The sequence below is a fragment of the Felis catus genome, chromosome E2 (assembly GCF_018350175.1).
Source record: "Felis catus isolate Fca126 chromosome E2, F.catus_Fca126_mat1.0, whole genome shotgun sequence".
Classification (NCBI taxonomy): Eukaryota; Metazoa; Chordata; class Mammalia; order Carnivora; family Felidae; genus Felis; species Felis catus.
The window spans coordinates 48,908,695-48,933,129 of NC_058382.1; the positions used below are offsets into that span (position 1 = coordinate 48,908,695).

The 24,435-nt window shown below is 50.2% G+C and overlaps 1 protein-coding gene and 1 long non-coding RNA gene across 4 annotated transcripts in view; both read left to right on the forward strand.

The window, feature by feature from the left end:
* Positions 1 to 11,673, forward strand: part of LOC123382180 — a 31,230-nt gene extending 19,557 nt beyond the window's left edge. Inside the window, exons 2-3 of one of the 2 annotated variants that reach the window (XR_006590163.1) lie at positions 1,187 to 1,328; positions 7,076 to 8,170. This is a non-coding gene — a long non-coding RNA (uncharacterized LOC123382180). Of the gene's footprint in view, positions 1 to 1,186; positions 1,329 to 7,075; positions 8,171 to 10,999 lie in introns of those variants that run through there. The other variant, XR_006590162.1, reaches the window with a different exon arrangement.
* A 6,987-nt stretch (positions 11,674 to 18,660) lies between these two features.
* The window catches only part of PDPR (pyruvate dehydrogenase phosphatase regulatory subunit), a 37,075-nt gene continuing 31,300 nt past the window's right edge, over positions 18,661 to 24,435 (forward strand). For both annotated transcript variants that reach the window (XM_023245673.2, XM_023245674.2), the window contains exon 1: positions 18,661 to 18,797. The gene's annotated coding sequence lies outside the window, so the exon portion shown is untranslated. The remainder of the gene's footprint in view (positions 18,798 to 24,435) is intronic.

Here is a 24,435-nt window from a genome sequence, read left to right on the forward strand (position 1 = left end):
ACTAAAGTTGACTCACGAAGAATAAGAAATCTGAATAGGCCAATCACAATGGAAGGCATCGAATGAGTAAGCAAAAATCTTCTCACAAAGAGAAGTTTAGGTGCAAACAACTTCACTGCTGAATCCCATCAAATATTTAAGGAAGGAGTAATACCAATCACACATAAACGTTTCAGAAAGCACAAATGGAGGAGCATTTCCCAACTCATTCTGTAAGGCTGGCATCACACTGATATCAGAGCAAGACAAAGATGTCACAAGAAAATAAAACTATTGAACAGTATCATGAATATGGCATGAATACTGACCCAAAAGTCCTCTACAAAATATTACTTACCTAGTAACATAGAAAAAGGATTCAACACCATGACCAGGTAGGATTTACTCCAGGAATGCAAGGTTGGTTGAGTATTAACAAAAGTCAGTTAATATGGGGTGCTTGGGTGGCTCAGTCAGTTAACAGTCTGACTTTGGCTCAGGTCATGATCTCACCATTCATGAGTTCGAGCCCCGTGTCAGGCTCTGTGCTGACAGCTCAGAGCCTGGAGCCTGTTTCGGATTCTGTATTTGTCTCTCTCTCTGCCCTTTCCCTGCTCACGCTCTGTCTCTCTCTCAAAAATAAATAAACATTTAAAAAAAGAAAGTCAGGTAATGTAATAGAACAAAGGGCAAAACCCACACAATCACCCCAAAGACACAGAAAAAGTATCTGATAAAATCCCAAACCAATTCCTTGTGAAAGTTCTCAACAAGCTGGGAATAGAAAACAAAATCCTCATCCAGATAAAGGGCCCTGTTATGGGCTGGAATGTGTCCTCCTCCCCAAATGTATATGTTGAAGTACGAATCCTGGTACCTCAGAATTGGAATACATTTGAAGACAGAGACTTTTTTTTTTTTTAATGTTTATTTATTTTGACACAGAGAGAGAAAGCACAAGCAGGGGAGGGACAGAGAGAGAGGGAGAGAGAGGATCCCAAGCAGGTTCCACACTGTCAGCGCAGAGCCTGATGCGGGGCTCGATCTCACGAACCGTGAGATCATGACCTGAGTGGAAATCAAGAGTCTGATGCTCAACCGACTGAGCCACCCAGGTGCCCCGGAGACAGAGTTTTTAAAGAGGTAATTAAGGTTAAAGGAGGTCATGGGGGTGGGCCCTGACCTAATATGACTGATGCTCTTATAGGAAGAGGAGTTAGGATACACATAAACGCTGAGAGGAGATCATGTGAAGACATAGAAGGTGGCCGTCTATAAGCCTAGGAGACATCTTGCAGAAGAAGCCAGTCCTGTTACACCTTGATCTTGGCTTTCTAGCCTCCACAACTGTGAGTAAAATACATTTCTGTTATTTAAGCCACACAGTCTGGTACTTTGTTATGACAGCCCCGGCAAACAAATACAGACCCTGTGAAAATCCTACAGCAAACATCATACTTGATGGTGGAAGACTAAACACTGTCTTTCTAAGATCAGAAACAAGGTGAGAATGTGTAGTCTCACCACTCCTATTCCACATTATGTTATTGGATGTGTGATTAGTGCGAGAAGGTGAAAACTAAATGCATCCAGAAGGGAAAAGAGTAAGTACAACTATCTTCATTTGCAAATGATAGGCTCCTATATGTAGAAAATCCTGAGGAATGTTTAAAAAAAACTACTAGGGTGCCCGGGGTTGAGTACCCAACTCTTGGTTTCAGCTTGGATCATGATCCCGGGGTTGTGAGATTGAGCCCCATGTCGGGTTCTGTGCTGAGTGTGGAACCTATTTGGGATTCTCTCTCTCTTCCTCTGCCCCTCCCTCCCACTCATGTTCTCTCTCTCTCAAATATTAAAAAATAAAAATAAAAAAAAAACCCTACCACAAAGGTTTTAGGATATAAAATAAATAGACAAAATCAATTGTATTTCTACAAATTAGCAATAAACAATCCAAAATAGGGGGCGCCTGGGTGGCTCAGTCGGTTAAGCGGCCGACTTCAGCTCAGGTCATGATCTCACAGTTCATGGGTTCAAGCCCCGTGTTGGGCTCTGTGCTGACAGCTCAGAGCCCGGAGCCTGCTTTGGATTCTGTGTCTCCCTCTCTCTCTGCCCTTCCCCTGCTTGAGTTCTGTCTCTGTCTGTCTCTCTCTCAAATAAACGTTAAAAAAATGTTTAAAGAGAAATAAAAGAAGGTGAGAAATAGATCCTAAAATGTACATGGAAAAGGTGAAGGAATTAGAATAACCAAATTGTTTTCGAAAAAAAAAACAAAGATAGAGAACTTGTACCTGATTTCAAAATGTGCAGTGAAACTATAGCAATCACAAATATGCACTCTAGAGAAAGGATAGACCTACAGATCAAGGGAACAGAACAGACAGCTCAGAAAGAAACATTAAGTTTTATGGTCAACTGATTTTTGACCAAGGTGCCAGAACAAGTCAGTGGGGAAAGGATAATCTTGTCAACACGTGGTGCTGGGATCGTTGGATATCCAAATTCAAAACCACAAATTTACAGTTATTTCATAGTACCCACAAAATGAACTTCAAATGAATCATAGACCTCCATATAAAAGCAAGAACTGTAAAAGATCTAGGGGGAAAAAAACATGGGAGAATATCTTTGTGACCCTGAGTCAGGCAATGATTTCTTAGATATGACACCAAAAAGACAATTCATAAAACCAAAAAATCAGTAATTTCATAAAAATTAAAAACTTTTGACTCTCAAAAGACACCATTGTGAAGATGAAAAGACAGGCCTCACATTGAGAGAAAAAAATTTTTTTAATGTTTATTTACTTTTGAGAGATAGAGACAGAGCATGAGAAGGGGAGAGAGAGAGGGAGACACAGAATCCAAAGCAGGCTCCAGGCTCTGAGCTGTCAGCACAGAGCCCGGTGCGGGGGCTTGAACTCATCAACTGTGAGATCATGACCTGAGCCAAAGTCAGATGCTTAACTGACTGAGCCACCCAGACTCCCCAATAGGAAATATTTTTAAATCATATCTGGTAAAGGACTCATATGCAGTACACAAAGAACTCTTACAATGAAATAATGAGAAGACAAACGACCATTTTTAAAAATAGGTGTGGCACCTGGGTGACTCAGTGGGTTGAGCATCAGATTCTTGATTTTGGCTCAGGTCATGATCCCAGGGTTGTGGGACTGAGCCCCATGTCGGGCTCCGTGCTGACGGTGTGGAGCCTGCTTGGGATTCTCTGTCTCTGCCTCTTTCTTTGCCCTTCCCCCACTCACACTTAACATTCTCTCTCACCTTCTGTCCCTTTCGTGCTCTCTCTTGCGCGCTCTCTAAAAAAGGGGGAGGGCAAAAGATTTTCATAGATGTTTCACACAAAAAGACATATGAATGGAGAAAAAGCACACGAAAAGATGCTAAACATCATTAGTCACTAAGGAAATGAAAATTAAAACTACAATGAGATACCATCACGCACCCAGGAGAAAGGATAGTCCAAAAGACAGGTCCAAGTTTGAGTGAGATGTGGTGAAATTGGAACCCGCATATATTGCTGGTGGCCGGGGAAAACTGTACACTTTGGAAAAGAGTGTGGCAGTTTCTTAGAAAGTCAAATATATACTTACCACGAACCCCAGAAATTTTACTTCTAGTTATCTGTCCAGGAGAGACAGACACACACGTCCATACAAAGACTTGTCCACAAGTGATGGCAGCAGTAACATTCATAACAGCCAAAAGCTGGAAACAACCCAATGTCCTTTGAAATGTTGAACTGATAAACTGTGTTTAGCCATAAAATGGAACACCATTCGGCATTAAAAAGGACCAAACGTTTTCCCCACCTTGCTTTACTGAGATATAATTGACGGTAATGGAACATGCTTTTGAGTCATACTACAATTTGGATGAACTTCAAATACCTTCAGCTAGGGGAGTGGAGTCACACAAGTGATATGTTGGGCGATTTCGTTTATAGGAAATGTCCACAAAGGCAACTCTCTAGAGGCAGAAAGCAGATCAGTGGTTGTCTAGGGGAGGGGGTGCCTGGCTGGCTGGCTTGTGTAGAGCACGCGACTTTGATCTTGGGGTTGTGAGTTCCAGCCTCTTGTTGGGTGCACTTAAAAAAATTAAAAATCTTTAAAAAAAAAGGTTGCGTGGGGATGGGAATAGGGCTTGACTGACTATAATTCATGAGAGAGGGGCGCCAGGGTGGCTCAGTCGGTTAGGCGTCTGACTTCAGCTCAGGTCATGATCTCACAGCCCATGAGCCCAAGCCCCGCGTCGGGCTCTGTGCTGACAGCTCAGAGCCTGGAGCCTGCTTCGGATTCTGTGTCTGCCTCTCTGCCCCTCCCCTGCTCACACTCTCTCTTTCTCTCTCACAAATAAATAAACATCAACAAAATTTTTTTTAATTTCATGAGAGAACTTTTTGGGGCGACATAAAGGTTCTGAACCTGGATTGTAGGGACAGATGCCCAAATGTGTAAACTGACTGAAAATCATTCAACTGTACATATATGATGGATGCAATTCCTGGCAGGTAAAATATATCCCTCTAAAGCTGTTTAAGAAAACAAACAATCAGTAGGAAACACCAACTCATTTTATGAGTCCAGCATCACACAGATACCAAAACCAGACAGAGATACCACACAAAAAATTTTTAGGGCGACGTGTCCCTATGTCTGTAGTTTAGTTTGAAATGTGCCCAAACCAAGACTGATTGATAACTAGATGAACAAACACATGACAAAGGATGTTTAGTAGAATGGTAGGATCTAGCATTAGGTATTTGGGCATTCACTGAAAAATCCTTCAACTTTGCAATACCTTTGAAATCTTTGATAATAAAACGGAAAAAGAAATGTATCCATAACACAGGACATGGCTCAGCTGAGAATAAATTTTATGAAGTCAAACAGTATAAATAATATCGATGTTATCCAAAAAGGAGAAGAAAGACAAAGTTTAAAAATAGGTGGCAAGAGGAAGGGACAAGTATGGGGGTGGGGTGAGAGCTACGTGGCCGTCTAAGTCGGTAGAGAGTATCTGGGCTTCAAGTCTGAGAAATACGAGTATAAGGGCGACTGAGGAGGTTGAGTTAATGACCAGAAGAAAGAGCTGTAAGAGTTGATTGAGAATTGCAGGGGTGGGGTTGTTCAGGGACCTGCTGTTTATCATTATCGGCCTCGTAGTATTGCTCAACTTAAAACTGGTGTCTGTGTTACTTTGATAAAATAAGAATTAAATTAAAAAAATTAGCCACAGGGGTGCCCAGGTGGCTCAGGCGGTTAAGCATCCAACTCTTGATTTCAGCTCAGGGCATGACCTCGAGGTTGGTGAGTTTGAGCCCGTACCAGGCTCTGCAATGACAGTGTGGAGCCTGCTTGGGATTCTCTCTCACTCTTTTTCCTCTCTCTCTCTTTCTCTGCTTTTCCGCTGCATGCTCTCTCTCAAAAATACATCAATAAACTTAAACATTAGTCTCAAAAAGCTCATACTTAAGCTCTTGGAAATATAATAAGACCGGAAGCCTTTGCCTGTTTGGGGCAGATGATCAGGGAGAAGCCTGAAATTGCCCAAGACTGGCTCACTTAGGTCAGGGCTGCTTCTGTCTGGGGAGGGCGCCTGGGTGCTGGAGGGGCCCCCACCCTCCAGAGTCTCCAGATCCTGCCCCTGCCTCAGTTGGGGGCTGGAGTTTGCAGGAGCCTGGAGGCTGTGTGCCCATCTCCTGTTCCTCTTGGCTCCTGGCTGGCTGAGCAGCTGCAGTGTGAGTTCTGGAATCCTGCCTGGGGGAGGAAGGCAAAGCCTAGCTAGGCAAAGAGAGTTTTACATTTGAGATCAGGTGTGGCACTAGGTCATATGGAGAGAGGCTGTGCCTAACCCTTACTGAGAAGAGTAGAGGGAACACACATTTACAAAGCATTTTGAGAAGAAAAGGTGGAGTCTAGAACAAGCAAGTGTTTCATCAGGCCCAGAGCTCTGGACTCAGTAGATTTGGAAAGGAGAATGGGAACTTGCTTTTTTGCGTCCAAACCCTCCATGCTTGTTGCCACTGGAATTTCTCCCTCCCACAATTCTGCTGAACTTCCATTGGAAAAGCTGCCAGAAAGGAGCGTCTGGGTGGCTCAGTCAGTTAAGCATCTGAATTCAGCTCAAGTCATGATCTCACAGTTCGTGGGCTTGGGCCCCGCATCATGCTCTATGCGGACAGCTGAGAGCCTGGAGCCTTCTTCGGATTCTTTGCCTCCTTCTCTCTGCCCCTCGCCTCCTTGCACTCTGTCTCAAAAATAAAAGAACATGAAAAAAATAATAATAAAATTAAAAGGCCAATGCTTAAAAAAAGAGTGGTAACAAAGGCAGCTCTCAGGCACTGATTGTTGTGCAAGGAGCCAAGTATTTTATACACATTGTTTGAGTCTTGCAAAAAAAAGTATCATTGCTAATTTTACAAGCAAGTAGATAGAAGCTAGGATGATTACTTTTTTTTAAAGCTTATTTATTTTGAGAGAGTTGTATACACACAAGCCGAGGAAGGGCAGAGAGAGAGGGAGACAGACAGAGGGAGAGGGAGGGAATCCCAAGCAGGTTCTGCACTGTCCGAACTGGACGCGAGGTTTGATCCCACACCGTGGGAGCATGACCCTGGGAGCGTGACCTGAGCCGAGATCAACAGTCAGATGCTGAACTGACTGAGCCACCCAGGCGCCCCTATGACGATTAATTTTATGCATCAACTTGGCTAGGTCATGGTGTCCAGAAGTTTGGTCAAGTACTCCTCTGGATATTGTTGTACAGGTATTTTCTAGATATGATTGACAGTCGACTGTTTGACTAAAGCAGATCTCTCGCTATAACGTGGGTGGGCCATATCCATTCACTTCAGGGCATTAAAAAAAGCACCAAGGTCTCCAGAGGAAAAAGGAATTCAGCCCCTAGACTACCTTTGAACTCAAGAACCCAACATCAAACGTTCTTAGGTCTCCACCATGTCCACTGCCCTACAGATTTTGGACTTACCGGCCCCTACAGTCTGGTGAGCCAAATCCTTAAAATAAACCTCACCCTCCATACACACATCCTATAGGCTCTTTCTCTTTTTCTAGGCTTTATTGGTGCCTAATACAGAGGCAGGGCTTCCCTGCAGCACACACCAGATCTGTGGATTGCCTCGTCCACTCACCACAGAAGACCGAGGCTGGAACAGAGAGGGCTGGAGGACTTCTGGGGCACCTGAAGAGGCAGAGAGGATAGTGACCCACTCAAAACAACTCAGTAGTCCTTTATTAGACACTGTCAGCTCAGCCGAAGCGTCCGGTCTCACCAGAAGGCCATTTGAGAATACCTGTCAAAACTGTACGTCATCACACTCTGTGATCTGGCAATTTTATTTCCATAAATTTACCTTGGGAAAATAACTGGACTCAGGGATATTGGTAGACCTACAAACAGGACTGTTATAATAATGAGAAAATAAATGTACTTAGAGGAGAGGCTAAAGTTTTAAATGAGACACCCGGTCTATGCAGTACTATGCAGGCCCCATAAAAGGAAAATGAAGAACTCTCACTTCTGGGTCGGATGGAGTTGTTGGCAGCCAAATAATGTTCCCACTGAAAACAACTAGAAAAGCCAGAGGAACAGACGATATTTCAGGTTTAAGAGAGGTACAGAAGCAACAGTGGCCAGAAGGGTTAAGGATGTGCAGAGGGAAGAGCCACAGAGGTGCAAAGTGACAACTTTCAGCCATCTGCAATTGCCAATTCTGGCAAGAGGCTAAGGATCCAGGTTTTCCCCGGGGGGAAGGCTGCAGGTGAGACAAGAGAAATTAGCAGAGCCGTTTATAATCTCACAGACTGCAGTGACAAAACCGGAAGCCTGAGGAACCTCAAATATATGTTCAGTTATCACCATTACCTGAAGTCTGAAATTTTATAAAATGGGAACCTTAAAAGGTGACCCTCAGATGGTTCCAGCCCCCGGCCTTCAGGCCCCCCACTCCCCCCGCCGATGCCACACGGGGTGGAAATAAGCTGACGCCCCCAAGTCCTGCCCAAACGACAGATTCATGAACAAAGTAGATGACTGGTGTTTTAGAAATGACTTTTTTAAGCTTATTTATTTATTTTGAGAGATGCAGAGACAGCACGAGTGGGGGAGGGGCAGAGAGAGAGGGAGAGAGAATCCCAAGCAGGCTCCGCGCTGTCAGCACAAAACTGGACGCGGGGCTCCAACTCACGAGCCGCGAGATCCTGACCTGAGCCGAAGTCAGACGCTTAACCGACTGAGCCACCCAGGCGCCCCCAGAGTAGAGAATTGAGGAGCTTAAGCCCTCCTGTTGTGCTGCCTGGATTGGAATCCTTCCTCCACTACTTCTCCTCTAAGTCAACCAAATTCTTTAACCTCTCCGAGCCTGAGTTTTAGCTTCTTCAATTTGGGAACAGTAGAACCTGCCTCAGAGGGTGGTTATGAATCTAAAACGACCCGTGTCTGGCACAAAAACAGACATTCAGATCAATAGAACAGAATAGAGAACCCAGAAATGGACCCCCAAACGTATGGCCAGCTAATCTTTGACAAAGCAGGAAAGAATGTTCAGTGGAATAAAGACAGTCTCTTCAGAAAGTGGCGCTGGGAAAACTGGACAGCGACATGCAGAAGAATGAACTTGGACCACTTTCTTACACCACACAGAAAAATAAACTCAAAATGGATGAAAGACCTCAATGTAAGACAGGAAGCCATCAAAATCCTCAAGGAGAAAGCAGGCGAAAACCTCTTTGACCTTGGCCGCAGCAACTTCTTACTCAACACGTCTCCGGAGGCAAGGGAAACGAAAGCAAAAATGAACTACTGGGACCTCATCAAAATAAAAAGCTTCTGCACAGCGAAGGAAACAATCAGCAAAACTAAAAGGCAACCTTCGGAATGGGAGAAGATATTTGCAAACGACGTATCAGATAAAGGGTTAGTATCCAAAATCGAGAAAGAACTTATCAAACTCAACACCCACAAAACAAATAGTCCAGTGAAGAAATGGGCCAAAGACATGAATAGACACTTCTCCAAAGAAGACATCCAGATGGCCAACCGACACGTGAAAAAATGCTCAACGTCACGCGTCATCAGGGAAATACAAATCAAAACCACCACGAGATACCACCTCACCCCTGTCAGAATGGCTAACGTGAACAACTCAGGCAACCACAGATGTTGGCGAGGATGCGGAGAGAGAGGATCTCTTTTGCACTGCTGGTGGGAACGCAAGCCGGTGCAGCCACTCTGGAAAATAGGATGGAGCTTCCTCAAAAAATCAGAAATAGAAGTACCCTAGGACCCAGCAATTGCACTACCAGGCATTTATCCAAGGGATACAGGTGTGCCGTTTCGAAGGAACACACGCACCCCAATGTTCACAGCAGCGCTAACAACAATAGCCAAAGTAAGGAAAGAGCCCAAATGTCCATCGATGGATGAACGGATAAAGAAGATGTGGTACGTATGTACAATGGAGCATTACTCGGCCATCAAAGAGAATGAAATCTTGCCGTTTGCAACCACATGGATGGAACTAGAGGGTATTATGCTAAGTGCAAGTAGTCAGCCAGAGAAAGACAAATATCATAGGACTTCACTCATAGGAGGACTTTAAGATACAAAACAGAGGAACGTAAGGGAAGGGAAGCAAAAATAACATAAAAACAGAGAGGGGGACAAAACAGAAGAGACTCTTAAATATGGAGAACAAACCGAGGGTGGCTGGAAGGGTTGTGGGAGGGGGGATGGGCTAAATGGGGAAGGGGCACTAAGGAACCTACTCCTGAAATCATTGTTGCACTATAGGCTAACTAACTTGAATGTAATTTAAAAAAATAAAAAAAATAATAAACTAAAAAAAAAAATCTAAAAATAAATAAATTAATAAATAAAATGATCCATGGCAAGAACTTAGCCGACTTAGCCTGGCACCTGCTGCTGTTATTTTTACCAGCATTGTCTGATGGCCGTATGGATATAAAAACGCCCTCCCTCATTCTCTCCCAGGGAGCTTGTCTGCCCAGCTCCTGGTGGAAAGGCCTCAGGTGTGTGGGTCGGATGAGTTAATATTGATTGGTCTAGGCAATTTCCAAACATGGGATGGCTTGGGGTTTTAAAATCTGGACTCTCTCTGGGGCGCCTGGGTGGCTCAGTTGGTTAAGCGTCCGACTTCAGCTCCCATCATGATCTCACAGTTCTTGGGTTCACGCCCGGCGTTGGGCTCTGTGCTGACAGCTCAGAGCCCAGAGCCTGCTTTAGATTCTGTGTCTCCCTCTCTCTCTGCCCCTCCCCTGCTTGCGCTCTGTCTCTCTCTCAAAAATAAACACTAAAAAAAATGATTTAAAGTCTGGATTCTCTCCTTTTAGGGCATGTATTGCCAGGCAAATGTTCTATCCCTCTGAGCCTGCTTCTTGCCCCCCAAAACAGGGTTAAGGCTGTCTACCGAACAGGGTGAACACGTGGGGATGTTATAAGGCACCGTTCTGACACAAAGTGAGTCCCTGATAAATAGCAGCTATTAACACTAGTAACACTTATCCTGTGATACAGCAGGTAACAAATTAATTACTTTGGAAGGAAAACAAGGGTGGGGAATAACCTTTTTTTAAGTTTGTGTTATTTATTTTGAGAGAGGGAGAGAAAAAATGCGTAAGTGGGAGAGGGGCAGAGAGAGGGGGCGGGGGGCGGAGAGAATCCCAAGCAGGCTCTGCGCTGACAGTCCAGAGCCCAATGCAGGGCTCGAAGTCATGAACCGTGAAATCATGACCCTAGCCAAAGTCACATGTTTCACTGACTGAGCCACCCAGGCACCCAGGAATCACTTTTTAATGCAGAATTTGGGGAGCTTTAAAATTTTTGTATTATCTCTATTGTTTTAAAATTGTAATCCACATTTTAATAAATTTTAAGAAGATTAATACATTCCAATTATCAATAGAAATGTAAATATGCTATATTGTGTGCCACACACACATTTTTATCCCCATTTACAGGTGACTTGAGGCTCTCATTCGTTTCTACCAGACAATCCATTTGTGACCAACGGCCGCTGGTCAGAGCTCGGTTTCCCGACCGTGGTCACGCCACAGTCTCCCTCCTGCTGGCCTTACAGAAATTCAACCCAAGTGTCCCACAAACGACTAAATTCTAGAAAGTTACACAGCTGTGGAGGAGGGGAGGGGCTGTGCTCTTGGGGAGCCTAGATGGGGAGGGGCAAGGCCACGCCCCGGGTCCGCAGTGGTACAGGCTCCGCAGGCTCCCGATTTTCCACCAGTGCCCTTCTCCCTGAAGAGTCCACACCTCGAACGGAACTGGAGAACAAATAAACAAGAACAACCACATAACATACTGCCTCCAGTGCTTACGAAGGTCCCTGCTTGAGGGGAGAAGACGGAGTGAGGGGGAGAGTGCTAGATTCATGTCAAAAACCAAGGGAACCCGCGGTTATCCCATAACAAAGTCCTCCAGCTCACGGGAGAAACCAACAGACAGACCTCCGTGGGATTCGGGGAGGATAAAGAGCCAGCGCAAGACTCTGCCGTGCCAGGGGGCGCCTGGGTGGTTCAGTCGGTGAAGTATCTGACTTTGGCTTCGGGCCTGATCTCATGGTTTGTAGGTTCAAGCCCCGCGTTGGGCTCTGTGCAGACAGCTCAGAGCCTGGGGCCTGCTTTGGATTCTGTGTGTGTGTGTGTCTGCCCTTCCCCTGCTCACACTCTGTCTCTTTCTCTCAAAAATAAACAAACATTAAAAACACAAAAAAAGACTGCGGTGCCTAAGTAAGTGGGTGGAGTGAGGGAAGGGAGAACACTGCAGCAGTAGTTTTGATTCATTCTGCAACGGTTAGGTCTAGTCGCTTAGCTGTGTGTGATAAGAGACTGGAAAACAATTGGAGAAAGATTCCCACTATGACGTAGGAGTTTCTCAGCGTGGGGCATCGATCGGGTTGTCTGGTGAGAGCTGGTGTCCTCAAAGCAAAGAGAAAACAGAATTTGCTCAATTACACGCCACCGACATAACGGTCCGAGCGTCTCAAAGTGCTCACGTGAGCAGCAGGGAAACAGATACGATTACCTTGAAAGGGAAAAAGAAGGTTCTGAGAGCCGACCACTGTCAGGTGGGAAACAGGAAGCCAGTAGCCCCGTGCTAAGCGATTCATCAGCAGATAACGTTGAGTGGCTTAACGTAAACACCCTGATGGAAGGCTGCCATTAGAGCTTCAACCCAAACCCCTCGAGGAAGAGGAGGAAGAAAAGCAGGAGTTTTCAGTTTTTAAACAGACAAATTTAAAAATGAGTATTTCTTTAAGAAATAGAGCACACATACACTACGCCCCCCTCCAAATGTATAAGAAATGGTACAGGTAGGTTTCTCATTGTAAGTAAATTTTACTCCCTACCCCCTAAGAAAACAAAACCAAAAACCAAAAACTTGAAATACACATGGAACTCTAGTTAATGCTACAAAAGCTGAACTGTTTTGGAGGAGGAGGGGTCAGCTTCCATGATGAAAGAGAATGCTTCTACCAAACTGACCTTCCAAACGGTAACAGTTACACATTTAGAACAAAATACAGAATGTAATGCCCCAGAGGAACAAAGGCAGGCAGTTTTTAGAGGTGGGTCAAACGGAGCAGCAGCCTGAGCCACGGAGCAGCTAAAACTCCAACAGTAAAACCCACCAAGCTCTGGACACCACGAAAGGCGCCTCAGAAGAACCCAGGCTGCAAGAGAGCAAAGGGGAGCCTGAGAAAGGAGGCTGTCAGAGAAGGAAGATGCTCAATTACAGTGAAAACTCACTCAAGTCTCAGGCTGGCCCTAGAAATGTGCTTTGTGGGCAAATCATTTCAGATATGCCAACCCCTAGTCCCGGGAGCCCAACTTTTCCAATCTCTACTCTCTCCATCTCTCTCTCTCTCAATATATATATTGGGAGGGAGGTATATGGATATATACCCACATACTATATATATATATATATACATATATATATATATATATGTATATATATATATATATAGTATGCTCATATATATATATATATATATATATATATATATATGAGGGGAGCTTTAAAATTTTTGTATTATTTATATATAATATATATAGATTTATATATCTATATGTATAGGTATATATATCTCCTATAGGCTCTCTCTCTCTCTTTTTATATGGTCTCTATTGGTGCCTAATCCAGAGGCGGCTCAGGAAAGCTAACATCCCAGAGTCATCCACCAAGGAAGAGGCAGTGCAGGCATTCAGACCCAGGCCAGGTCAGCTCCAAAGTTATGCTCTTGACCAAATAGGACAGCGACCCTCTGACCTCGGACTCTGGGGGACTGAGTCAGACGATGCCCCAGATCCAAGTGCCGGAGGGCCCCTAACTCTGCAGAGGCCCCTCGAGGTGAGGACAGCAGGAAGGTAAGCGCACTTCGCTCTTTACGAAGCTGCACCAAAGAGCCTCTCCTCAGTCCCTCCCGTGCCACGGGGGCCGCATGGATTATCACCTCTCAGGGGGAGATTTGACGAGTCTGATTTGGGTTTCTAGTTAATCCTGACTACCTGCACTCCAGATGCGGGGCTGGGAGACCCGGGAAACCTCAATTCACGAGTCTCAGCGCCACCTACCGGTGAGTTGGTACACCCAAGGCAGAAAAGAGTCCTGTCTGCTCTCCCAGGCCACGAGGCCACGACGAAACTGCCATTTCACAGATTGGCAAACGGAGCTCGGAGCTCGCCCTCACCGCTTTCCCTCAAGTAATCATCTGGTGGATGCAGGGCGCAGCACAAGATGGTTACGGGGAAGCCAGTCCTTTGGGAGGGACTGACACGCGAGGAGGGGAGAGGACCACGTAAAGACAGAGGCGGAGAGAGTCCAGCGGCCACACCAAAGGGAGACCAGGTGTTGTGGGGAAGGGGAGGCTTCACCGAGAGATGGTGGTGATGTGGGCTGAGGTTCTGAAATTCTGGACGGTCTGCCAGGCTGACTGGAGGGGCTTGGGGGGGGGGGCATTTGTTTCCAAATGCAGAGCTCTTCCCTGAGCACAGCGGGACAGGTGCCAGGAAGGGCATCTCAGGGAGCGAGAGATGGGTCTGGCGGGTGCGAGTGGAGAGCAGGGTGAGAGGAAAGATGAGCCGCACACACACACGGGGCAAACAGGCCAGGAATCGGGCCCCAGCGTCGCACAGTGTGTGGGCCCAGAGCGAGTTCCACCATGAGGACCGTGCTCTGCCACACGCTAAGGAGTCCGGACGCAACCTCCGCAACGACTGGAGTCATGAGGACGCGCTAAGCCAGGGAGTACAACGATCCCACGTGTTTTGGAAAGACAGCCCTGCAGAGCGAGGACAGGGTGGGAGCAGGAGCGGGGCCATCTCTTCGGGGATCGTCATCAGAGCGAGGGATGCTACTCTCTGAACCCCGGCAGCAGCGGCAGGAACGAGAGGCCGGAAGAGACCAGAGGTCCGGGGACACCACTCGGTCGCGCTGGGTGACGAACCGGAGGTACGGGGAGAAGCCAGCGGGGCGACCAGATGACCCCGCGGTTTCTGACCCGGCTGACCATTCGTGGACTGGAAATAAAAGGAGATTTGGATGATGAGGTCGTTCCCGACGTGTCAGCTTATGGGGTTCTCACACGTAGCGGCTCAGAAGCTGGTTAGATGAGCGGAACAAAAGACCGGTGACTCCCGAGTTCGCGGCGAGGGAAGAGTCCCTCAAGGAGACGGAGGCCCTGACTGCGTCGTTCCTGCGTGGCCACGCGGCCAGACGCCCTCTATTCGAGCCGCGAGATGGCTGCTACACCCCAGCCCGGGACCCGGTGCGTCACAGAGCACTTGGCCTCACGCTTACGGGCCCGCAGGGGGCTGCGGTTTGGCGGGTGGCGGGTGGCCCTTGCGGGCCGGGGGGTCGGCGGGCTGGGCGTCAGGCCGGGTTCAGATCTGTTTCCCGAGTCTCCCCTCCGGTGTGATCCCATGATCCTCCAAGACACGGTGGCCGCTCAGGGCACCATCGCTGATGAAAAGCCGCACCCCGGAGGGCTACGGACGCGCGTAATTTGCCTTAGGGCCTCGCTCCGGGCCTGCACACCGCGGTCTCTGCCGACCTTTTATAAAAGTCCTCAGGACGGCTGACACATATACTCCAACCCTTTGACGCACTGCAAGGTCACCTGGCAGACGGCACAGGGCCTGAAAAGATCCGGGGAGCACAGCTAAGTGGGGCTCCTTACTGTTACATTGCGCGCTCTTTTCTCGCTCTCTGTCCCCAGCCTCAGACGTCCTCCTGGCCACCTGCCCTATGCTACGGCGCAGATGGCTTCTGGATTCAGAACGAACACCTCGGCTCCGTCTCTAGATCTTCCCACAAGCGGCATGATCTTGGAAAAGTCACGTTACCTCTGAGCCCACATCGTCTGCTAAAACCTCACCTACTAAGATTGTCACAAGATCCAATGGGATGAGGTATGAGAAGAGCCCTGTCCTGCTCTAAGTATCTTCCTTAGGAACCAGCGAAAGTCCTTCTGAAGCCACAGAGCTTTCACAGCTACCATTTGTCCTCCGGACTGCTCAACTCTTGGCACCCAGCGGTTTCGAGACACGAGAGAGAGAGCTTCCTGGAAGCCTCTCGAGAAGTACGGGTCAGACTTCCAGCCTGGTTGATTCCAGTTCACTCAGAGGGTGTTGCTTTACGTGTCCCGAGACGATTCCGAGGCACCACCGCTGGTGCCTACCGCATGCTTAGCACTTTCTTGGCTGGTTCAGTCTGTCGCGTGTTAGAGACTTAGATGTGAGTCCTCAAACCTTCAGAAGACTAAGGGAGGCTATCTGTCTCTAGCCATGCCGCCACTGCGCGGAGGGTGATGGAATGCCTGTGTGTGCTGTGCCTTGGTTTCCAAATCCTGTTTTATGCTCTGGTAACACAGGTGGATAAGGTTTTGTGTATCGTGTTTATCCTCTGTTATGGCAAATACTTAACACCCTGTCGCCAAACATGAAGCACGTTTCACAGTGGACTCAGCCAGAGTAATTAACGTGTCTGTTTATTCATTTGCAGACCCAGTCGCATGAAAAGAACACGTTAATTAAACTCCGGCTTGATGGAAGTACAGGGTAGGATGTTAATACCGCGCCCGCGGAGGCAGACGTGCTGGTCACTCTGGGCGCCTCAAGTCCCCGGAGCTCCTGTGAAAGAGCCCGTGCCCTAAAATGCCTCACGTGTCCTCAGCACCACCTGCTGTCACTACACACACACACAGAAAGGGGCTGAGCAAACTGCACATTTACAAAATGTACATTTTGTAATACAAAATGTAAATAAGGAGTTACAGCGCTGTACGATAATTACAATGGCATTTTCCTGTATCCCAAGAGCACACCGGAGAGTGAAGCGTTAACTGTGCTGCTAGAAACCCCTTGATTGAAACAAGCCGCAGAAACTTTCTACCCAGCAGGCCAGGCCTTTGATCTGGGGAAGAGAGGCTGTGGGTGGTGGAGGGGAACCCTCAGACCGAGTGATTGACTTTCTCTTTGTCCTTCCTGTCTACACCTACCGTGGGACATTCTGGCGTAAGGCATGAGAACCGAGAACCGAGAACCGGGCTTGGAGCAGAGAGGTGCTCTGAGCTCCAGTTCCTGGTGTGCAAAGGAAATCCTGGCATGGATCTTTTGAAACAGATGCTGAAACTATCCTCCCCACCCCTGGTAATTTCAGTCCTTGCGAGACAGAAAACCAAGAAGGCAGAATGTTTGCAACGGTGAATCCAAATACCACGAGTGAAAAGTCCCGTCAAGACGTGTAATTGTGCACGGGATGGTGTGCTCTGTGAAGTATCGTACAAGAAGTCACTCTGACGTTTCGTGGAGTAGGAGAAGCCCAGAAGAGAAAACAGTCAGTCCTCCTGAAGAATAGGGCATTTGGTGGGCATGAGAGCCTAGAAAGTACAAGAACCAACGTCGACAATAAAGGAGCCGTGGGACTTAGCCTTTTATCGTGGAGATGTAAATAGTGACGGTTGAGGGGCACCTGGGTGGCTCAGTCGGTTGAGCCTCTGACTCTTGGTTTGGGCTCAGGTCATGATCTCAGCGTTGGTGGGTCCCAGTCCTGCGTCCGGCTCTGCACTGGTGGTGCAGAGTCTGCTTGGGATCCTCTCTCTCTCTCTCCTTCTCTCTCCCTCTCTCAAAATAAATAAACATCAAAAAATAGTGATGGTTGACGTAAGCAGGGAGAAATGCGTACAGTGTGTTCACTACTTAACTGCACGTAAACGGAATGGAATTTACCACACCATCACTTCATTTCACCCACCGTTTCGTACAGACAACTAGGTTTCTCCCCAATTCACAAGCCTGAAAATGGCATAGGTGAAACTACTCATCAGGAAAACTTGTGAAGTTTTTCTCCCCAAACTGCCACATCTGGGACGTCCTCAAGAATACAACCTCAGATGGGTTGGTCTATTTCCTCTTCCTTTTGGGTAGTCAGGTGACACCAAGCTCTAAGCCATTAGCTAAAATACTGAAGAATTTCTCTGCACAGAAGCGCAGAATGTCTTCAACTTTTATGCGTCAGACCAGCAAGAGGCGGAGTTTCCATCCTCAGGCAGCCGGAACCCGGTGCAATGTAGCGTGTGAGTCAACTGGCGAGTCAGTGGGTAGACAGTTGTGCAGGTTGTGGGCCGGCCTGGTGCCACCGGGGTCCCTGAGCTTTCCTGCCACCCCCTAAAATGGCAGCAGCCCTCCGGTTCTTGTGCACTGCGGAATCCCATCATCAGAGGCCATAAGGAAACGAGACTGGCTCGTGTGGCAAGACGGGCTTCAATCCCAAGACCGGGAAGTGGAGAGTGTGGCCCACCGTGCAGTGGCGGCCGTGCCCTCACAACGCTCCCCATTCAAAGAAATACTGGCTGGACCATGCGCCAAGCGCTGCTGCAAGTGCTGCCGTGCCTAAGATTGAGGTTCTGTCGACAGGGTCCGGGGCCTGCCACTGGTGGCAAAGGCAGTCAGCGAACACATACTTTAGATAGTGATGAGTTCCACGAGGGAAAGAAAACAGGGCCAAGCGATAGGAAGGGAGGACTGGACGGGAGGCTTCTCAGAAGACGGAGTGAATGACTCTGCTTCCCTCGGGCCCAGGCAAGCCAGGAAGGTGCAGCGTGAGATCCCGCCCAGAGCTCAGGGTCGCTAAACCCGCCTCTGAGGTCGGGCCAGGCCCGCAGACCGGATTTCAGACGCTCTGCTAGAGCCTGGCCCAAGGAAGAGCCGAGCGCCTTCCAGAGACAAGGGACTGTCGGTCCACGCCGCCCTTTTGCGCCAGGGACTAGAGTGGCTTTGAGCCGCGGACCCGCTCGGGGACAGAAGCGGCAGGGCGCCTGGAGGGCAGAGCGAAGCCCCGCGCTCCCGACACCCCGGCAAGGCCGGCGACCCACCGCAGCGTCCCCGCTCCACTTGCACACTTCAGAAAGCAGCCTGGACCACTGGGGCGGGGGCCGAGCTCCCGGGGCGGGGCCTCGCGGGACCCAAACAAGCCCCACGTGGCAGGGGCGGGGCCGCCGCGGGGACGTCACGGCGCGCGCGTGCGCGTGTGCCGGCACGCGCGGGCGTACCCTTGCCGGGGGCCGTAAAGCGCGGAAGGTCGCGGTCTCCCGCTTCCCCGGAACTTTTTACTCCCTCCGCCCCGCCCCCTTCCCATTCCCAGTGCCCCGTTTCTGGCGGCGGGACCCCCGGCAACTGTTGTGGCTGCTGTTCCGCTGCCGCCGGGGTGCTGCTGACGGCGGAGCCCGCGGCGGCCCGTGAGGTAAGGAGACGGCGGCGGGGCCGCTCTGGCCTCCCCTCCGCGCGGGTCTCAGCGCCCCCCTTTTCGCTTTGGTCTTCCTCGGGGGTGGTCGCGGCCGCCCCTCGTTTCCTGTCGCTCCTGCCGGGTCGCTGGGGACTCCGGCGGCCCGGGGCGGGAGTGGGTCTGCCTCGTCTCTCTCAGTCGGTCTGCGGCTGTGCGGCGTCCGGCCGAAGGGGTCCGGGGTCCGGGCCTTGGGGCCCCGTGCACGGCTGCCCCCGGGCCTGCGCTCCTCAGCCCGATGTCCAGAGCGGCCGGGGTGCCCTCGCTTCGGGCCCCCCGCCTCGGGCTTACACAGCGCCTGGCGCGGGTTTGGCTGGTCTCGCCCGCCCTTCTCCCTCTGCAGGTGCAATCGTTTTCCCGCCTGGAGACGTGCGGTCCGCCTCTGCTTCGCTAACTTGTACGCCTGCCGCAGAGTGCGGCAAGCCGAGTTACCGGGAAAAGTGTAGGCCAGGGTGGTGAACGGTCTTCGTGATGTTTGGTCACTCGGGACCCCTGTGAAGGACATTCACATTAGATTCGGGAATCTCTGTAAGCGTGACGTCCGGGCATGCGGCCGGGGGAGGGGGGGGGGGGGGGGCAGGGGAGGAGGGGAGGGGTGCCGGTGCCGGGCCACGGGGCACACTTTTCCAGCGCTAGGGATATGTATTAATTTCTTAAACTTGCCTGATCACCTGGTGGCACGTTTTGACAGATACACCCCCGGGACCAGCCTCTCCAGAGAAAGAGCCTGGGATAGTGTTGGGGTTTTTGTCTGTTTGAAGGAAATGTCCCAGGTGGCCCTTCTGCTGAAGCAAGAGTGGGAAGTGTGTCGGTCGAGCTCCACTCACTAGGCTTCCTTGTGACCAGCGGCCCATTTGTACACACGCTGGGACCATACAGGGGAACAACCCAGAGGGACTTGGAGCTGTCCCTTGCTCTTCTTGTCGTAAGCAGGTGTGAGCATAACCAGTCCCGATATTGAGGTTGCCTTAGCGATTCTTCCTAGAGGGAGAGAATATTATAGGGCCATCTTAGTTTTTTGTTTTTTGTTTTTAAATATAACTTATTTTAAACCCGGCTCCACCTTTTATTTCTTTGTCTCTGACATCTTCAGATTCTTCTCTACCGGCCTGGGTGGCTCAGTTGGTTGAGTGTCCCACTCTTGGATTTGGCTCAAGTCAGGATCCCAGAGTCATGGGATGAGCCCCAGATCGGGCTTCATGCTCAGCGTGGAGCCTGCTTAAGATACTCTCTCTCCCTCTGTGGCCCCTCCCCGGCTCCTGCTGGCTCCCTTTCTCTCTCTGAAAAACAAAAAAAAACCCTGAAAACAATTTTAAAAAATTACTCTATGTGATTTAGATATCCCCTGAAATCTTGGAGCCTAGCCTCAAGATCTCAGAGTCCTCACTGAATTTTTTCCCATCTCGTTTATTGTACATTCTCATTCCTCCGTTGATTATATTTCCTAGGTGCCTACCCTGAATGCCGGCAGAATCACGTTGAAGTGGTAACTGGTCTCAGCTCCCAGAGAGCTCCATTGTAAGAGGAGACTAAAAACTAGCGCTTACTGAGTGCTTCTCGGGTGCCAGTTACCATGCTTTTCCTGTATTGTCTGTATTCCTGTAGTCTTTGTGGCAACCCGGCGAGGCAGGTGTTCGTAGCTCACCTTGTGGATGAGGAGCCTGGAGCACAGAGATGGAATGACTTGCTCAAAGCCATAGAGCTGATGAGAGGTGGGGGAGATTTTCAGACCCGTACCTGTCTGCCCCCAAAGCCTGCATTTCCAGCGGGGTCGCTGTGCCGTTTCCCTGATTGGCAAACAGGCTGTGACAGTGTGGGAGGCTCTGTGCTGGAGAAGTGCAGGGTGCTGTGGGAGAACACGGAAGAGTCACCTGAGGCGGTATTGGGGGAGAGGGGGTCTGATAAGCTGTGAAACAGGGTGAGAGCTGAGGGGATTATCCATGTTTGGGGGGCAAGGGGGCAGGAACTATGCCGTGTGGTTCGAAGGAACAGTGTGCCCCGATCCTGGGGGTTTCAGAGAGACTCAATGCCTGTCCTGTTGGAGGAATTATCAGTATGTCCGTCTGGCTGGAGAGGAGAGAAAGAGACCAGAGGTCAGGAATGAGCCTGATGATGAAGGATCTCGCACACTTCCTGTTCAGGACAATGCTTTTTTCCTCAGGGCGTCAGAAAGCCATTGCAGAGTTTTGAAGAGGGGTGTGAACAAGGGTTTCCTTTGAGAAGCCTCCCTCCACGCCCCTCCTCGGAAGGATTGAGGGGGGGTGGGGAGAATGGTGTGCGGAAGCCCTGTCGGGAAGCTTCTGCCTTCATCTGAGCGGGGAGGGCGGTCTGTACTCAGGTAATGGCAGTGAGGAGGGGGAGAGGTCGATGGTCTGAGGGAAATGTCGCCTGTGGAATTGTTAGTCCATGACGGTTGGCCGCATAGAGGAGGTGAGAGAGAGGGAGGTGAGAGAGGAGGTGACACCCGGGATTCTTGTGTATGGTGTCACTGCGGGACACAGAAGTGGAGCAGATTTGGAGATTGAGGCAGGTGGGTTTCCCTTCTGGATGTGCTCGGCGTGACCCACGGGAACCCAAGTGGACATGGCCATTGTTCAGCTCGAGGTGCAGATGTAAAGCTCGGGGCTGTTGTGGGCTTAGGCGTCAGTCTTGGTACGCGTGAAATGACCCTGGAGGGTGGCAGACTGAGAGGAGAAGCTGGTCCCAGACACCCTGAGGGACAGCAACACAGAAGGATGGGCGGGGGAGGGAAGGCGGTGTAGGTGTGACCGGGGTAGTCGGTGTCAAAATAAAACAGGGACAGAGTGCGTGAGTAGCGGGAGCGATCGGCGGTGTTCAGTGCCGTGGAGAGGGTGAGTGAGATGGGCCCGGTGTCCCTGGAAGGTGGCAACAGTGGCATTCTTGGTGAGAGCAGTATTCCGGCCTGCGGGACGGGAGCTTAACCGCTTGGGTTCGGGACGGTGGAAAGGGGGGAAAGTGACAGATACCATAGGAAGCCCTTCTTGTCAAGTGAAAAAGACAGGTTGTGACGTCATAGTAAATTTTGGTGTAGCCCGCCGGCAGACTGTGCAATCACCGAGGTGTAACAAAAAGGACTTTAAGACAGGTGGTGGCACACAGGTGGGTGTCAGGGGAGCACGTGCTGCAAGATAAATAAGTCTGGGGAAATTTCATCAGCCCTGGAATTGAGTATTTTGCATGATGGGAGATCTTAATTTCCTTCTACGTTTGTGTGGTTTACAAAGACCACAATTTTTATAATTCAGAATTTGTAAAATTAAAAATCACCATTGGAAGACTGGTACGGAGCCTTTCTTGTATTTCTTAAGTCAGTTGGGAGGGACTTGAGCATATTAAAATGCTGAGGATTGGAGGGGACACTGAAGGTACGTGGAAGGGGACAGTTGATGGAGCCGAGTCAAGGGAAGGAAGGAGAGAGAGGGATCCAGGGCACGTGGGGAGGGATCAACTTTTGACCCTACGAGGTTGAAGGAAGAGGTGGTCGTAGATGCAGGTGGAGTTTCAGGGGTTGAGGAGACAGGTTTTGTGTTTGGAAGGAAGGAAGGAGGTGGGGTCCCAGGTTGGGAGAGGAGCAGTGTTGTGGGTTCAGAACCTGAATGTAGACAGACATCTGCCTGTGGCTGAACACGCAGTGGCCCGGGGCTCGCTACGGGGTGCCTGCTAGTGTGAGCCATGAGGGAACAGGGTCTTTTCAAGCATGACCAAGTGGTAATGGTTCTGAAGGGAGAAGGGTGCCCGCCTCCCCCCCCTCCTGATGGCAAGGTCAGTGGGACGGGCTGGCCACGTGGCAGTGGCGTTTCCCTCAGTAGAGCTGTGTCTCTGTTGAAGCAGAGGTGGAGAGAAGCTAGGTGAAGGGCTGGGTGTTCCAGTTTGGAAAGGATGTTCTGGAGGACACGGTGGAGAGGTTTGGAGCGGAGGACAGCAGACAGAGAGAGAGAGAGAGAAAGAAAGAAAGAGAGAGAGAAATCAGTCATATGGAGATGAGATTGTGGGAAGTCTGGCTGTGGAGAAGCTTCTGTCTTGAGACGGTTTGGCGGGGACCAAGGAGGTGAGGCCTGGAGGTCACCACAAGGTGGCCAAAGTAATCAGCCCTGGTTGGATGGGATTTCCTTGGGACGCAGTGGAGGCCTGCTCGGTCTCAGTTCTGAGATCCTGTCTGATGGATGGGCACCCACACCTTGGCCTTGGACGACCTGGGCCGTCGGGGGCCCTCCGTGGGTCCCGGGCTGGTAGCGGCGTGCTGGTGGGCGCACGGGCTGCCAGGGCTCTCCTCTGAAGTGTCGCCGTCTCCCCACACTCGGAGACCGTGCCTTCGCCCACAGGGCTGTCTGCAGTTTCTTAAAAATTGAACAGTCTCTTATGCCCTTAGAGTAATTCTCCCTGGTGGCCTGAACCTGTCCGCTCCCTAGTCTACCTCATGGTGTTAGTCATCTCAGAGGGACATGCGCTTGGTCGCAGCCTGTGACTCCCGTGGTTCGTCATAAGCCTGCCATGACCGGTCCTCCCCTGCTTTCAGGAAGGGGCCGTGGGACCTGGTGTCTCCAGTCTGTGGCCTGTGCAGACGTGGGGCACGCCGTCCCTCACTGCGGCTTTGGGTTTGTTTTCTCTCTCCTCCTCCTCCTCCTCCTCCTCCTCCTCCTCCTCCTCCTCCTCCTCCTCCTCCTCCTCCTTCTCTTCTCCTTCTCTTCTCCTTCTCTTCTCCTTCTCTTCTCCCTCCCTTTCTTTCCAGGACCTCATTCTTTGTCACCGCCTCTCCTTCCTCCCCCACCTCTTTCCCTCTTCCTGGCCCTTCTCGCCAGCCCTGAAACAGTCTCCGTGGCTCCCACCTTTATAGACAAATAGCCTTGCTCCACCCCCATTCTCTCCTCCTGTCTGGGGTTTCTGCTCCCTTCCGGGCAGCACGTGAGGAAGCTGTGCACACTCCCTCATCTCCTTGCTCTTGAGCTTGCTCTAGGCCGTACTTCGTCCCTGGCACTCCCCTGGGAATGTCCTCTTTGAGGACACCAAGGACCTCTGTGTCGTCAAGTCCCAGCAGGCACCTGGCCGTCTTGCTCCATCCCTGGCCACCCTCTGTAGCGAACCATCTCCTCTCTCGGCTTCTGTGACACCTCTGCCCGGTTCCCTTTCCGCCGCTCAGCCGTTTGGACGCTCTGTGAGTCTGCCCCGGCACGCAGTCCCCCGTCCAGTACTTTCTTTCTCTTGCCAAGCTGTGCCTGCTGGGGAGCCTCAGAGTTGTTCCTCAGACTGCCGGGTCTCCGGATACCCCACGTCTTCCCCAGGCTTCAGGCCTGGTTATGTAGCTGCTTGGCACTTCCACGTGGATGCCTGCTAGGTGTCTCGCCCTGGACACCTCGGTATGCGCGCACGCGCCCTCACCGCCTCCCTCTCCCTCTCCTTCCTGCCTCCCTCTCCCTCCCGCCTCCCTCCGCATCCCTAGTCCTTCACACCTTAGGAAGTGGCACCCGTCGTCGCTTAACCTGGAAACTTTGCCATCGTCCGTCTTTCTCCCGCTCCCCATCTTAACATCCGGTTTGTTGGCAAGTTAAGTACTGTCATTTCACCATCCACGACAATCCAG